The 16,555-nt window shown below is 40.3% G+C and overlaps 1 protein-coding gene across 4 annotated transcripts in view; it reads left to right on the plus strand.

The window, feature by feature from the left end:
* MRTFB (myocardin related transcription factor B) overlaps positions 1 to 16,555 on the plus strand; it is a 194,077-nt gene that overhangs the window by 50,108 nt on the left and 127,414 nt on the right. The gene's annotated exons all lie outside the window — the stretch shown is intronic.

The following is a 16,555-nucleotide window of genomic DNA, read 5'->3' on the forward strand; positions in this document are numbered from 1 at the left end:
TATATTGGTTCTTCTTAAAGTGATTGTCCACACTCCTAGTGCGCATGCATCCATGTGCACATGATCAGATTCTTTGGGCCAGTAGCATCCGTTATGACTGCACCTGTGCCTCTCAGAAGTCCTAATCTGTTGTTCCCTCTCCCCATGAGGGCATAAAGGGCAGGGCTGGCCTAAATGCCTCTCAGAAACTTTCTGCCACCTCTGGCAGTGTGGCAGTGTCCACCTGCTTTTCTGCAACTCAGTTGCAGTTTGTGTTAGTGATTAGTTAGTTAGCTTTTAGTTTGCCTGTTGTTTTAAAAATAAACTTCTTTACTAATTTTTCTTAGATAGTAGGGTCAGATCCTGAGACCTTTATTTCTTTATACCACTTGTGAATTAAGATTACCTTTTTAGTATGCAGTACATCAGCTGGAAGGGTAGGGGGGATATAGTCCTTCATGGCTGGTTTCTTTTTCTGTCTCGTACGAGTAGGATCGTTTGAAGGTCTCATCTCAAGTTCCCACCCAAAGTGATGCTGGCCACCGACGTAACCCAACAGCCTCCTGTCCCTGACTGCAGCGCCGGCAGTAAAAGGTTACGCTTTAAGGAGGCATTGTGTACTGGGGCTCCTAGGAACTTGACTGCAGGGGCTTCAGCGGCTGTGGAGCTCAGCCAGAGGTGGCTCAGCAGGGGAGGGCGCCCCCTGAAAGAGGAGCAGCACTGCATGTGGCTGCCGCCTAGGGTATAAAGCCCCACACACCCTGAGGCCAGGATCCGGGCAGCGGAGGGATGAAGAGGGCTCTAAGGGAGCTGTGGGAGGAAGCAACAAGGAGGGGAGCATGCAAAGGGCCAATGGGTGAGCAGTCTGCTTGTTAGTCACCGAGAGTGGAATCCATGTGGACAGTCGCTCAAAGAAAGAATAGTTACTTACCTTTTATGGTAACTGGTTCTTTGAGATGTTCTGTCCATATGGATTTCATAACCTGCCCTCCTTCCAACTACAAGAGAAACCTACTTTTCTGGGATTCTGTATTGATGAAGGAACTGGGGGGATGAGTGGGACCACTCCATCTTTATGCCCTCGCATGTGTGTGCAAGGGCACTTGGGGCTCAGGCATGGCCCAAACAGACACTGCTGACTAAAAGAATCTGATGTTGTATGTGGGGTGCACAAATGGACTCCATATAGACATGCATCTTGAAGAACCACAATTACTACAACGTAAGTGACTGTTCTTTTGTTACCTCTCTTTTTGGTGTCCTGCTTAAATAGCGAAGTTGTGCAAACTTTTTACTAAGACCTAACTGTGAATCTTTTTACTAAGACCTAACTGTGAAGAAGTAGTTTTCTGGTGTTGACCATCCGAAGTCTTTGAATTAGGCAAGTCAGCTTTGTGAAATAACGTTCTTGCAAAAAAAAACACAAGTCAGACCTAATTTGAGTTACATTACAGTGGCACCATTCACAATTGCTGTACATAAAATATAAATCATCTTAAAAAAATTACACACACAGCCAGCTGAATTTAGGCATTTAAGGCACATTTTTCATACTTCTTAAACCAAAATTAACAAGTGGACATTTATCAATTTAATTTTCTTTTCTGCACTTCAATAACTCGTTTATTATTTTAATTAAAAATAAATTAATCTAGTAATCCATAATAGGGGAAGAGATGTAGTAAAGGTAGGATATAACATATTAAGCACTACGTTTTTAATACAAAGAGCCATTTCTATTGACTTCAGTGGGGTTACTTGCATGAACAAGGCAAATATGAATTTGCCCCTGACTCTGAAAAATGGTCCCTAGGCATAATTTATAGCCAATAAAATTTCATGAATGTGAGTAGGTATTCAGTTAGATTTTTGTGTATGAATTCTGCTCTGAAAAGACTTGCTTAGTTAATAATGCACTTAATTTGGATGGGGGGAATGGGAGTTTGAGGAGAATATGATGTCAGGAAATAGTATGAAAGCTTAGTAAGTTATACTTCCTAAAAACTAAGAACAAAGATGTGGGGAGATTTTAGAAGATTTTCAATTAATGTGCCTAAATCTAAATGATCTCAGTTTCAAAGCACCAATTGGTAACTACAGAAAATAAAGAAAAAAATACATATAGTATCAAAATGTTCTGATTCGCTATAACTATCAAAGGATTTATCATGCAATTCAGGTTATAGTGATTATTTGATAATTTTTAGTGTCTAGCAAAGTTATGAATTTAAGCTCCTACGCTCGTCTTTTGAAGTTGTAGAGCCGGTTCCCTTTGGGGATGAGGATTGAGAAGTCAGTTATAGAGTCATACACTACCCTTTTAACACACCTTTCAAGATCCATGGGTGCTACATATGCCCATGACAGCATGTAGTGTACCTCATCCAGTGCACTAAATGTCCCAATAACTGTAAGGGTGAACCAGACAATCACTACACTCTCGATTGAACTCGCACAGGAAAATGATAAAAGGTAAAAACACCATACCACTTGGGGGGGGATACTTCCCGCAAAGCAATAACTCTATATCTGGCCTCTGTGTCCTCATCTTCTAAGGAAAACTGCTCTACAACTTCAAAAGTCGAGCCTAGGAGCTCAAATTCATAACTTTGCTAGACAGTAAAAATCATAGAATAGAGATACTGGGTTTATGGCTTATTACAACAACCTATAACCCAATAACCCCCTGTCCCAGTTTCTCCCCCACCGCCCATGTCTGAAGAGGTGTTACCAGGCCACTTGATCTGTATTGGTCCCTTGAAATATGTGTTAACTACTTATGCTAAACAACCTGTTCCAGCTTGTATTTAGCTGTGATGCTCTGAGTATATTTCCCAGACCTGAAGAGCTCTGTGTCAGCTTGAAAGCTTCTCTCTCTCCCTCTCCAACAGAAGCTGGTCCAATACATATTACCACCTTGTCTTTCTTACTAAATATAAGCCAGTTATTCCAAGTCTCATTTATGACTATCAATTTGATGTTAGAAATGTTTGCAGCACGCCAACAAACTGAAATCAGGACTGCTCTGATCAGAGATCGTATGTGTATGTATGTACATCAGCGTGTACATCTAACTGAATTTTGAAGATGAAATTAGGATCTTCTTAAAGCTCAGTGTTCAAGTGAAACAGTTTTTTTGTGGTAGGGCAAGTGCTGACATTATTTTCTTCTAGGACATAATGGCCAGGACACTGGGTTTTTATAACCTGCTTCTGGTGCGCTGAACAGGAATCATCCAGTAGGATCAAGAGGAATATTTTACACAATTAGCTGTCTCTGATTGAAGGGATGGGTATGGATGCACCTCTGTCTTTGCATCTTCTTTTATGGTTCAAGAACCATTGTAGAAGTAATGGATGATTTGTGGGCGAATTAGGAAAGAGTGGAAGAACATTTTGACTGCAATCTAGAGAAAATGAGCAACAGTAAAAAAACAAAATCCTAAGAGGGATAGATGAGTCATAGGAATACAAAGAGAAAAGCTTTCTAAATGATACACCCACAGAGTCTGTCATAAGTAATATTTTTACTTTGCCTCGCTTATTGGTACAGGTTTTGAGAAATTATATAACATCTGAATTCGTTCCTAAGGCCCACTCCTAATTTGACGAGGGATGATTTGGATACTTCAAAAGGAAAAGATGATGCAGGTGGACATGTTCTACTGTGGACATAATCCAGTGTTGCTGGTAAATAGCATACGAGAAAATGATTGAGATTTTGAGTAGAGACATATATGTATTTTTCTTGATGGTTGGACAGTTAATCAAGGACTGGTATGATCTGTTTCAAGCTTTTGGGTCTGTTTTCTTTTGAAAAGGTGAATACCAGTCAATTTCTTTCATTTCCCAAGTCCCATTTTCCTTCTTTCTTCATCATCTTTCCCCATCTATATACTTATGTCCTCTCCTCTGCTTTACTATTACATTTGTAGTTTTTTCCTATTTTCTTTTCAGATATCTCACTATTCACTTGACTGAGTTGCTCTTTGTCAAAATTAATCTTTTTAATGAGTCACAGTACCATGCTAATTAGCATTGCAAGAGCATGTTCAGCTGGGTCAAGGTAATGAGGTGAGAAGTGGCTTTTTAAAATACTTTTTAAAAACAAAACTATAACTGTCTTTCATTGTGTATTTGTATAGGGCATGGCACCATGAAACTTCAATCCCAGTGGGTTGCAGCTATGATACAAATAATAATAGTACTCAGCAAAATTATGTTAAATCTCAGACAAATATTTCTATGCAATTTTAATAAATATTAGCAAAGTTGTTAAGCAAAAGAGGGTCCTTTTAAAAACTGTTTGTCCAAAATTGAAGGTCAATGTGGTTTTGTTGGTATAAAGTACATTCTTCAGTTGTCAAGTAGCTGCAAGTTTGTTGAATGCCAGAGGGGAAGCAAACACTTATTTTTGCTTATCATTTTGTTCTGTGGGACATGATAAACTGGTTGGATGGGTTTTTGTAAGTCTGAGGCAATAAAACACTCTTTTTTTTTTTCTGCCTTGCTATTTCAAAGTTTTTCTGACATTTGGCTTCTTCAGTAGCTTTTCCAATAAACTAGTGGGGATTTAATTCTATTCTTTGTTTCTACAGTCCAAGTGCATGACTTTAACTCTAAGTGCCACATGTACTGTGTTCCATGGGCGGCTGGTGAACCTGCCGTTGAGGGAGGCTAGCCCCTGACCCCTCCCATTCTGCCCAAGGTGCCACCCCTCGCCCTCCCCTTTTGCCCCCTCCCCCAGAGGAGCCCAGCCCAGAGCCCCCTCTCTGCCTCCCAACCCCAGAGCTCCAGATGTGTGGCCGCAGCACCCCCAGCTCCAGAGCTCCGGGTGAGCCCCTAACACAAGTACCGGGCAGGCAGCATGGCCCCAAGCACCAGTGCCAGCCGCCCTGAGTCCCGGTGGCCCGCCCCAGCCAGCCTGGGCTAGGGAAAAGTAGGCAGGATAAAGGAACAGCAGGAAGGGGCCTGGGGGCAGGGCATGGGCGGCGCAACACCAGGCTGTTTTTTGTTTTTTTTTTTCCAGAAAATACAGGTTCTAAATAACATGCATGTGGGATTAAACAGATGTTTTCCAAAGACTGTTTACAGATATTTAAGTCCTAGTATAAGTACAAATATGAGGCTAGTGTACTAACGAATAACAGAATTTCAGTTATTTTTATGGCATACTTTTACTGCTTAACTAGTAGTGAAAGCATGCAGTAAGAATCATTGGGCCCCATTGTCACCTAGGAATAAATTGCCAGGAGAGATGAAACTCTGAGTTTCAGCTAGTTGGAGTTTATTACTCACTCTTCCATCAGGAAGATAAGGGAGGTTGTCATGACTTGTACCATATGCTAAGGAAACCCTTATACCTGTTGACCCAAATGAGAGAAATATGGACTAGTCTAAATTCCATTCATTAGTTTCTTAGACTTCTGTTTAAAAGTATCAGGTGTGAGAATGCAAAACTGAAAAATGGAACCAATACTGAACTCAGTTCTAAAGTATAGCACCAGTAAGGTTCTTTAACATATTGCATTGTTAGCCGAGATTGCTGTTAATAAAACCAAATTTGAGGCAAGAAAATACTTTTGAAGTTGTAATCTGATAATTTAGAAGTATTAATTAGTATAGTACTATTTAAAAAATTAATTAGATTCATGATCATGAGAAATAAATAATAATATAGTATCTTACATAATACTGTCGTGTGCTCTGTAGTAGATGGGGGGCAGAAAGAAACTTTGCTTCAGAGAAATAGAATATCAAACCCAAAGGCAAAAGACGTTTTATGAAGCATGTAGAATGTCATTGTACATTTGGTTAAGAGTATTAATTCCAAACCAAATAGTTATGAATACTGACTGAAGCTGACTTAACTGTAAGCATTAGTTCATTTAAGGAAATAATGAGGTTAATTTAATACATACCAAGGTGAATATTGCCCTGTGATTTTATATTTAATATTATCCAAAAAAAACCCACCCACTTTTCAATGGTTAATAGAATGATCAAAACATTTTAATGAATATTTGATGGGCTATGCACACTTTGGTAGCTCAGTTCTTCATTTTATCACAATTATATATCAATATGTTTTTCTTCAACTTCCTCCTTTTAACTTTTGGATTTCCTTATTCATGTATTTTTCTATATTGTTGGGTTTCTTTCTGTGGGTTTTTCCTTCTTCTTCTTTCTTGTGTTAGGTTCTCTTTCTTCTGGGTGAATTTTAGTACTACTGTACTTAAAACATTAAGACCAACTACTGACTTGCGCCAAGCAGAATTGGAGACAGGTGCTTTAAAAATAACAGAGAAAGCCTCTCCCTTTGTAATCTGTGATGACAGCTGCAGGCAGTGGAAACACTGTAAGCTAACCGTCCTTGTGGGAGACTTTCCAGGAGGCTGAGAGCAGAGCTTTTGCACTGGAAAGCCCTTGGCTGTGAAACACACAGCCACTGGAGGTAAAAATGAGTCCAAGTCTTGCCATTTCTAAGACCCAGGACAGGCCCTAGTTCTCTAAGATGATTTCCCCAAATAAGAGTCATGTAACAGACTAGCAATGATTCTTCCAGAAGTCAAAGATTAATATTGATCCCACTTGATTACAGTGGGGAGGAGTCTTTGGTGCAGTTTGAACTAATACAATCTAATCCTTTGGTTTGTGTGTAGTATCTAGTTACAACGTTAATTAGCACTTTAGAAATGCATGTGGATCTATTTTTCCTCTTAATTTTTAAGAACTAGAAAATAAACCCCCTAATTTGTATTTTAGGGATCTAGTCTACACAAAGATTTTATACCAGGCAGTGCAAGTATTTCAGTTGGGAGGTGTAATTTTTTTTTTAAATACCAAAATAATTATAGTGATGTGCCTTATACTGATGTAACTTAGCCCCCTTGTCATACAAGGTCTACAGGTCTAGCTGCATCCATGCTGGGGGGTTATACTGGTATGGTGAAAGCAGTATATTTTCTGTGTGTAAATATTGCCTTAGATAAAGTTATTAAACCCAAGAAATTCAAAGTTAAGGCCGCATATTTTATGTCTTATAATTAGGGCTGTCAAGCGATTAAAAAAATTAATCATGATTAATCTCGTGATTAAAAAATTAATCATGATTAATCATACAATTAATCGCACTGTTAAACAATAATAGAATATCATTTATTTAAGTATTTTTGGATATTTTCTACATTTTCAAATAGATTGATTTCAGTTACAACACAGACTACAAAGTGTACAGTGCTCACTATATATTATTTTTATTACAAATATTTGCACTGTAAAAAACAAAAGAAATAGTATTTTTCAATTCACACGATACAAGTACTATAGTGCAATCTCTATCATGAAAGTTGAACTTACAAATATAGAATTAAGTACAAAAAATAACTGCATTCAAAAATAAAACAATGTAAAACTTTAAAACTTTAGAGCCTACAAGTCACAGCAGCTACATCATGCCATATCAAGAAAACTGTGCAGGGACTTCATGTCCTACCTTTAGTTAGGAAGTGGGATTGCTCCCTCCCAACACCGACCTAGTTCTTTATTGCAAAAGCCTTTTACTCAAATTTTGTCTAGGAACAAAGATTTTAATATTAATTACTGATGCCCCATTATTGTTAGATATGTATTGTGGGATGAGTTACATTTCATTTTTTATAGTGGAGCCATTCAAGATATCCTTTGATGTTCTTTAGTGGATTTGTGTATTTTATAAAGGAATTTCCTTTAGAAAAATATATTAGTGTAAATGTATAAATATAAAAGGTAAAGTATCCTTAAAGAATTAAGAATACTTTTGCTGCATATCAGCATGAACTCACTGAAGTAGAAAAACAGTCCACGTAGTTTTTAACATGAAATTATATGTTTTAGCCCTTTTTGACTTTCCTTAAGCTTTAGGATTGTTGAGCAATATGAAGATGGATTTCACAGTATTCTCATTGGGCAGCCCTGCCTGGAGTGCCTTCCTGCTGCAGGTTATGGAATGACTGGTGCACCTGCCTCAGTTGTCTCTCTCAGATATTCCAAGGACTCCATAACATTCTCTTTTGACTCAATAATACCCTCCTTAGGGCCAGTTTATTGCAAAAACCTCATGCAAAATAGTCCATAAAAATCCCCCAAATAATCCATTTATAATCAAGGTGTATATAGTCCTTAAAATTGCACATCCTGTAATCCATTTACAAAGAACAAACCATACTGTGGCATCTTCCACCACACCTAGGATCCTTATCAGTCCTTTTCTGTCCCTCTGCCAGGACAGCAACTTCAACCCTTCCAGCTGGAGTACAACCCCATTCTTCCCAACGGGAACCCTGATAGCCTCTCTACTCAGAAATCATCCTTGCCAGGGGAGCATCCCTTAGGCCTTCTCACTGTTCCTATGGGATGGGTCCAGTTCTCCAGCATGGAGATGTCAGTGGATAAGCCCTTTTTCATCACTGCCTTCAGCACTCTCCAGTCCATGGCTTTGGCTCTCCAGTTTAGACATCAGCAGGCAACTCCCTCTGCTGCTCTCTGGTCTTCAGTCATCTGGCCCTGGATCTCTGGCTTGGGAAGGCCAGCCAGTAAACCCCTCTTGCTTCTTCCCTGCCTTCAGCCTTCCTTCAGAAACCATCTACAGTTTCCTTCCAGGAACTTCTACAGTCCCCCGTTCTTTGGCAGCTCTTTCTTAAAGTGCCAGTGTCACCCTTTGACCCGTATAATCTCAAATACTCCTGAGCTTTTAAACAACTGGGGGGGGGGGGGAATGTACTAACATATAAAGGAGTTGAGCTCTACTTGACCTTTTGAAGATGGTGGAACTTGTAGATAGATATCTGACATATTATTTTCTTTCACTAGGAAATTTTCCTCCATAAAAGTAAAATTCCCTTTGTATATTTCCTCTTTACAGGTTGTGAAATGAAATTACAGTATTAATTTTTGGGTCTCCGCACAGTTCAATTGTAACAAAGCTGGTGGTACTAATTTTCTGCTTCTTCCCCTTCACACCCCCTAACCTGTTTTATTATGAGAAAATTAGATTAATAAATTGTCAAATGACATTGTTACATGTGAGGATAGGTTTTTCTGTTGTTTTTTGTTTGTTTTAAAACAAATTCATGGATTTTTGGATTAGAAATAGTTTTGTTTTATCACAATAGTATGATGACATCTTAGTACTTAAGGAATACCAAATTATGATTTATGTAAATATTTCAATAATAGTAATATTTAGCACTTCTACAGTACTTTCCATATAAGGATAGAAAAGTGTTCAGATATTCCAGTGACAAGGTTAATATAGAATAGCTAGATAGCATTTTACAAGCACTAGTGAGTTACTCATAATTCCCTGGTGAGATAAATTGCACACCCCATTTTACAGATGGGTAAACTGAGGTGCATAGACATGAAGGGACTTGCCCAAACTGTCAGAGGATGTCTGTGACAGAGTTGGGTGTATGAGCCCAATCTCCGAGTTCCCAGTCTTATGTCTTAATCACAAGACATTCCACCTGTTTAAAACTGACAGGTACTGGATATGAAAGCACATTAGGAATTACTTATGTGATTCATTCAAATGAAGTTAATTGGTCAGAATCTTTTATAGTGTAAGCACACACAAAAGGAAGAAGGTCCAAGGGAATCAAATTGTGAAAAACTGAGGCTTTCAAAGTAACCTTAATCTTGTTACAGGGAGGATAGCTGCTGTTAGAGCTTCCTTTACACAGTGTTAACTCTGACATGGGAGCACTGCAGACTCTGAAGTTGAAAAGTTATTTATCATCCCATCTTTTGTTTTCATATAAGTCAGAATAAAAGCTGCCAATCATGTAAAAGTAAGTTAATATGGGAGAGGAGCACAGGAGAGAGGACTTCCTGTAATTGTTTCCACAGCCCATGCTGTTCTAAATGCCTCTGCTAAATCTGTCAGTTAACACAAACTGTGGTGGTCAGTTGATGATGTGGGAGGAAGGTGAGTTGAGGTCCCCATTTCCTTGATTCCCATTAGCTTAATCTATGCAGCCAGTCAAATTCTATACCTGTCCCCAACCTATCACCTCTAGTAGACCCTCTTCCACCATGGCTCTTGAAGGTTCCTGGTTCCCTTTATCCCCATTAGCTCCTGAGTTTCCCACTTACCTCCTTTAGCTCTCCTCTCCCCAAATTAGCTCCTGTGTCAATGCCTTCCCTATAAGCTCCCATTTCCTGATGAGCCTGCTTTCCTCATTGCTTCCATGTGTCCCATTATCTACTTGTCCCCATGAAGTCCCCTTTTCCTTCGGGAGTTTCTCACACAGTATGAAGAACTGTAATGATTTGAGTTTGATTTAAGGTTCTGAAAGGGGGAAAAAATTGCCATTGTTCTCTGATGAGCTATAATCCTCATTACAAGAATCAGTTCACATGATTAAGGTTGATACATGCTGGCAGCATGTATGAGAAGGCTGACTCTATAGATAAACAGAGGGCTTCATTCACCGGGGTTGCTTTTCACCAGTGCTAAATTGGCACTTTTTTTTTTTTTTTGAAAGTTGAAAGTAGATTGTGTACAGTTTTATTGGAAATATGCAAAACACATTAAAAATTCCATAAAATGCCACATGTAGTTGAATGGAACTTGGCAGCTATGCTTCATTGAGGTGAACAGCATGAATAGAGTTGTGGTGAATTGCAACCTTTGCTTCTTCTGTTATTTGCTTGGATACTGCTGGTTCTATGCAAAAAAGAAACTAGGGTGGACTACTATGCTTCTGGAGTGCCCCATTGACTTCATGGGAACTTGTCATAGCCACGGGAGTCTGTCCAGGTGACTTTTTTTTCAGGATTGGATCTTATGTTTCTGTTGGATTGGACTCCTAATTTATTTTTCAGATGAAAGTTTAGCATTTGCAGAATATTGTTCAGTGAGTTGCTGCTGCAGTCACCATAAAATTGTTGAATCTGTAGTTTTTCATACCTACAGTTTTCTCCATAAGAGAGAGAGCTACTAGGGATTCATTTGCTAACTCTTAAACAGTGTTTTGAGGATGTGAAGTGTTCTATCACTTCTAATAATTGATTTTTTTCCTCCTGTTTTTGTTCTTAAGAAGAGGAGTTACTTTTAATTTGGACAATATCCTCCAAAAAACCTATCACACACTCCAAGCTATCAGAGTGGAGTTAACTCACCTTTATTTAACATAGGCTGCTTACAAAAGAGAATCAGTTTTAAGTGTTTTAAGTCTGTGTGCTCACTAAAATAGGATCCACTACAATTTCCATAGGAATTTTAGGCTCTCATACTCTATGGTATCACCAGCTAGCAGTACACAATGTATCTGTGAAGCTGGGGATGGAGAATATGCACTGATGCTCAAAGAAGTTAGTGATTTTTTAATGCCCAATAACATTATTACCCAGCTGTTTTTTCTGAACTTGAACTTCTCACTGAAAACTATGCACAGATCAAGTTTCAGTGTTCAGCTGGTTTTGAGTTCTATGTGGGGAAAAGAGTGTAGTAACAGTGTATTAAAATGGCATAAGTCTGTATTTTCTCACCTTTTCAGAACTCAAGACAGTCTAAAGGGATTTTGCTCAACTTTAAATATATATATTTAGAGAGAGAGTCCAAAAGTGGCGGTTTTAGAAAGTTAAGAGTTAAGAAAATGCGGGGGTATAATGGAAACTGGTTTAGGAATTTTAACAATAGCAGCGGTTACCATTTGACTATCATTCAAAGTAGTACAGTGGGGGAAGATTTCAGTTCATGAGCTTTCCAAGCATCATTCCAAATATAAGGAGCATCCTCTAAAGATGTGCTGGAAAGAGAAAAAGTCCTGTTGTACTTCTTTATTATGTAAAATAGCATGAGTGGGTTTGGTTTAAAACTATTTTTTTCTTCATATTCTTTTACATTGGAAATTCTATTGTCTCTTCTGGTACGTTCTATGCTGGGATAAGAAATTATGACACGGCAAGAAACTAAAAGCTGAGCAATTGTGAGAGAAAGGAACTTTTAGTCAGCCTATTTAAAACTTTTTTTTTTGTTAATGCCTACTTTACTCCACTGTGTAATAAGCACTTGGCCGAAAGGTTGTCTTGATAAAAGTTTCATTGTCCTGTTCCTTCAATAAAGATGTAAGAGCTCACAGTAAACATCTGAGCCCTTGCCCCCGTCACCCCGCTCCCCACCCTCCAAGAATTCCTCCAGCAAATCCAGGGAAGACTCAGAGTGGACATGCTTATAGTTTCTAAGGCCTTATCTACACTAAACAGTTAGGTTGATGTAAGTTGCCTTGCAATGTCATATTTGTGCATGAGTCTACACTTAAATTTGTTTCCAGCTGATGTAAGTGCCTCGTTACAGTGATGCAGTAAAACCACCTCCTTGAACAATATAGAGCCATGGTTGACCTACTGAGGTTGACACAGTGAGCATAGATGCTCTATGACCCGTATTGACCTCAGCAGTCCTCCAGTAGCTGTCCCGCTGTGCTCCATTCTGTATGACAGTGACCACTCTGGTCACAGGTGGCAACTCCACGGCTTGGGGGTCACAGAGACCGGAAGCCACGCACCCCCCCCCTTTTAAAACCCTGTTTGTGTTTTTGAAATTCCTTGTCCTCAGTCGCCCACCTTAGTGAGCACACCTAGGAGCTCTCCCTTGTTGTCTGCAACTGCTCAACCAACCATGCCAACTCCACACACTAGACATGTTCCTGCCTGGAGTAGGCAGGAGGCATTGGGTCTGTGGGGAAGAGAGTCTGTGCAAGCACCACTAGAGACCAGCCATAGAAATGTGGAGATCTATGACTAGATTGCCCAGGGGATGCAGGAAAAGGGGTATGACAGGGATCAGCAGCAGTGCCTTCTGAAATGAAGAAACTTTCCCAGGCACACCACAAGGCCAGGGAGCTAACAATAGATTTGGTGCTGAGCTGCAGATCTGCCACTTTTACAATGAGCTACATGCCATACTTGATGGAGACCTCACCAGCACCCTGCATAACACTGTGGATATCTCTGAGGAGACAGACCCTGGCTGTGAACTGTGAGGAAGAAGGAGACACCGCAGTGGGTTCCAGCCATCCAACGAGGCAGGACCCATTTGAGGCTCACCGCCTAGCCATTTCCACCATGCAAGTGTGGAGGAGCCTGATGAAGGGAAAGAAAACTCGGGTACGTGTGTGCATGCATTTTTCCTTATGTTTGAATTTAAAGTTGGTGCCCAGCCCAAGTTAACAAGACAAAGTTATCAACTTTTCATTGTTTTACTCACACAAGAAGAGATAGAGGTAGAACAAACAGAGATAGAGTTGGCATCTGCTTTTCATTCTCCTGTTGGGTTGGGGGGGGCATACGGAACACTTGGTTTATGTACATTTTGTTCTTCTGAAACATCTTGGTGAAACTGTCATGGAGATACTTTGCAATGCTCTCCCAAAAGTTTCTGTGGATGGCTGCCTTATTTATTCCTCTGCAGTACACCACTCTGCAATGAGTTATACCTTTTTACACCACTCTGCAATGAGTTCAACTGGAACTGTTGCAGTAAACAGGCAAGCAGTATATGAGCCTGGGTGGCTTCATGATGCCAGTAGCAGTTGTGTTCTCTGTGTCTTTGTGACCCTCAGAAGTAAGGTATCAGTTAAAACCACTATCACCTGTAGAAAATAGTGCCCGTGTTCAATGCCGTTTCCCTATACTCATACCCTTGGAATAAGGGCTGAAATGTTATACCTTCATGCAACAGAACAGCCTTCCCTCCGTTGCCCCAGGCGCAGACCATACTCACTATGGCATGGTACTCCAAAGCTGTAGTGTCAATAAGCATTTCTTATTAAAATAAGAATAAGAATAAAATGGGAATAAGGGAAGGAAGTTTTGAAACTTATTTTTCCCTTTCCGTGATGACTGTAAATCCAATTGCACATCTGTCTGTTTTTATCAGCAGCGTTTGGCATGGCAGCCTTGAGAGGTGCCCACCTTCTACACCCACAGAATGCCTGACCCTGATGAGGAGGAGTTGGAAGAGGACTAGGGAGGATGTGTTCTCTGAGATCCTGCAAGCTAGTGATACACTGGACCATGAGCAAAGAGCTTGGATGGCCAGTATGACCAACAGCATGGAGAAGTAAAGTGAGGACAGGAGAAAGGCCCAAGAAACCCAGCAGGAAAAGGAGAGGGAGATGCACCAGGACATAATGGGTCTTCTCAGGCAGAAAACCCAAATGCTGCAGACTATGGTTGACCTATAGGTCCAAAAATCCCAGACTCCCCACCTTTGCAGTCTTTGGAAACTCCATGGTTGCTGTTCCCAACACAACCCAACATACAATGTGGCATCACAGGCCACATCCTTATCCCTATCACTCCATGGCAAGGGACAGCAGGGAAAATCACATATTGTCATACACTGACCTGTGAGGACCACAGTTGATGCATGGGTAGCCACAATGGACTACATTTTTGCACACAAATGGACCAAAATATTTACTCCCTTTCCAATTTTAAAGTTCCACTCTGTTAATTTATGTTAAAAATGTGTATTACATTGCCTGTATTTTTTGCTCATTGTTTTTCTACACTGTTTTCCCCCACTCAGTAAAGTTCTATTTTTGGAGAATCAAATTATCGTTATTAGTTCACAATAAATATTGCAGAATGCGTAGCCCTACTCAAAGCAAACAGTACTTGTAAATGTATAGCAAGCAACACGTAATTCTTAGGTTCAGGAAAATAGTCATATTAATAAATGTACAGTAAGTAGTACACTGTTCTGATCAGCACCCAAAGCTCCAGGCCCAGAGAACAGTCCAGCACAGAATGCTACTTTGGTTGACTGGTTAAAGTGCCCTTTCAAAGCCCCCCTCAACCCACTAGCGCCACGCTGGGCTCTTGAAATGGCCATTGTGTCTGGCTGTTCAAAGTCAGAAGGCAGCTGATCCACTTCCTCCCTCTACCCTGATGGCAATTTTTCCCTTTTGCCTCACAGGTATTATTCAGGACACAACAGGCAGCTTTAACTATGGGGATATTTTTTTCACTAAGATCCAGTCTAGTGAGTAAACACCACAGTCTCCCTTCAGTCTACCAAAGGCACATTCAACAGTCATTCTGCATCTGCTGTTCTGGTAGTAGAATCTTTTCTTGGTATTGTTAAGGTGGCCACTGCATGGCTTCATGAGCCCGGGAGCAACAGCTGGGTCACCAGAATCACTATAGGCATTTCAATATCACCCATGGTAATTTGCCAGTCGGGAAAGAATGTTCCTGCTTGCAGCTTGCTGAACAGTCCTGCATTCTTAAAGTGAGCATCAGGCACTTTCCTGACTAGCAAACACTGATATCGGTGAAACGTCCCCAGTGATCCACCAATGTTTGCATAGCCATAGAAAAGTAGCCCTTTCTGTTGGTGTACTCTGTGGCAAGGTGTACTGGTGTCAAAATAGGAGTAGTCATGCCGTCTGTTGCCCAGCCCCACTTTGGGAACCCCATTGCTGCAAATCCACCACTATGTCCAGCATATTGCTGAGAATGTCAGTCCTGCATAGCAGGAGATGATTAATGGACCTACACGTTTGCATGACAGCGGCAGCCACTGTGGATTTTCCAGCTCCAAAATGATCTCACCACTCGCTTCTCCACTGTTAATGCAGCTCACATTCTGGTGTCCCTGTGCTAGGGAGCTGGGACACACTCAGCACACAGATCCAGTAATGTGGCCTTTTTCATCTGAAAGCTCTCCAGCCACTGTTCTGTCATCTTAAACCTCCATTATGATTTAATCCCCCCAGTCAGTGCTAGTTTATTTGACCCAGAAGTGATGCTGCACGGTCTGTAGCTGCTCCATACATGCCAACAACAACCTTGAATTATTTTTCCCTGTGTTCCTTAGAAAACAGTCCTTGAAGAAATCATCGTGTCCCATCTTTACAGTACTTGTTGTACATCTGCAAATACAGGAAAATTCTGCATCCTGTATTTGCAAAGTTCATGAGAACAGTGCAGAACTCTGCAGGCTTCTATCAGAAATGGCAGACACCAAAAAGTGCTGTTTGAGTTTGTGGGATTTTTTTTAAAAAGGCACAAAAATTATGGGATATGAATGGCATTATAAGATGGAGAATATTGCATGCTGAGAAGCTGACTCATAGCTCCCAGAGATCCCATGGCAAGTCATTTCTATCCCACAACACACTGTGAAAATTTCCCAAAAGGCGTTGTGCCAGATGGTGGCACATGACACGCTGGGATACCGACTATGGTGTACTGCACTTTGCATTGACACAAGCACTCCTGGTGAGTATGTGCAGCGCTGACACAAGTGTGCATGCACCTGAGCAATATACAAACTTTGGCGGCTTACGCTGATGTAATTTGTGTTGACCAAAGTTTGTAACGTAGACATGGTCCCAGTCAAATAAGCAGGAAAACAAATTCTGCTTTTTTATACATCATAAAACAGCCAAAAAAAAAAAAAAAGTGGGGAGAACTTTTAAACTTTAAGCAACTTTTTAAAAAATCCTTTGAATGTCTCCTTTACAAAAAGTCAAAGCATAATTGACAATGTGATAAATCTTTATAGATACAAAATCTGTGGG

This window comes from Caretta caretta, chromosome 10 (genome assembly GCF_965140235.1).
Source record: "Caretta caretta isolate rCarCar2 chromosome 10, rCarCar1.hap1, whole genome shotgun sequence".
Taxonomy (NCBI): Eukaryota; Metazoa; Chordata; order Testudines; family Cheloniidae; genus Caretta; species Caretta caretta.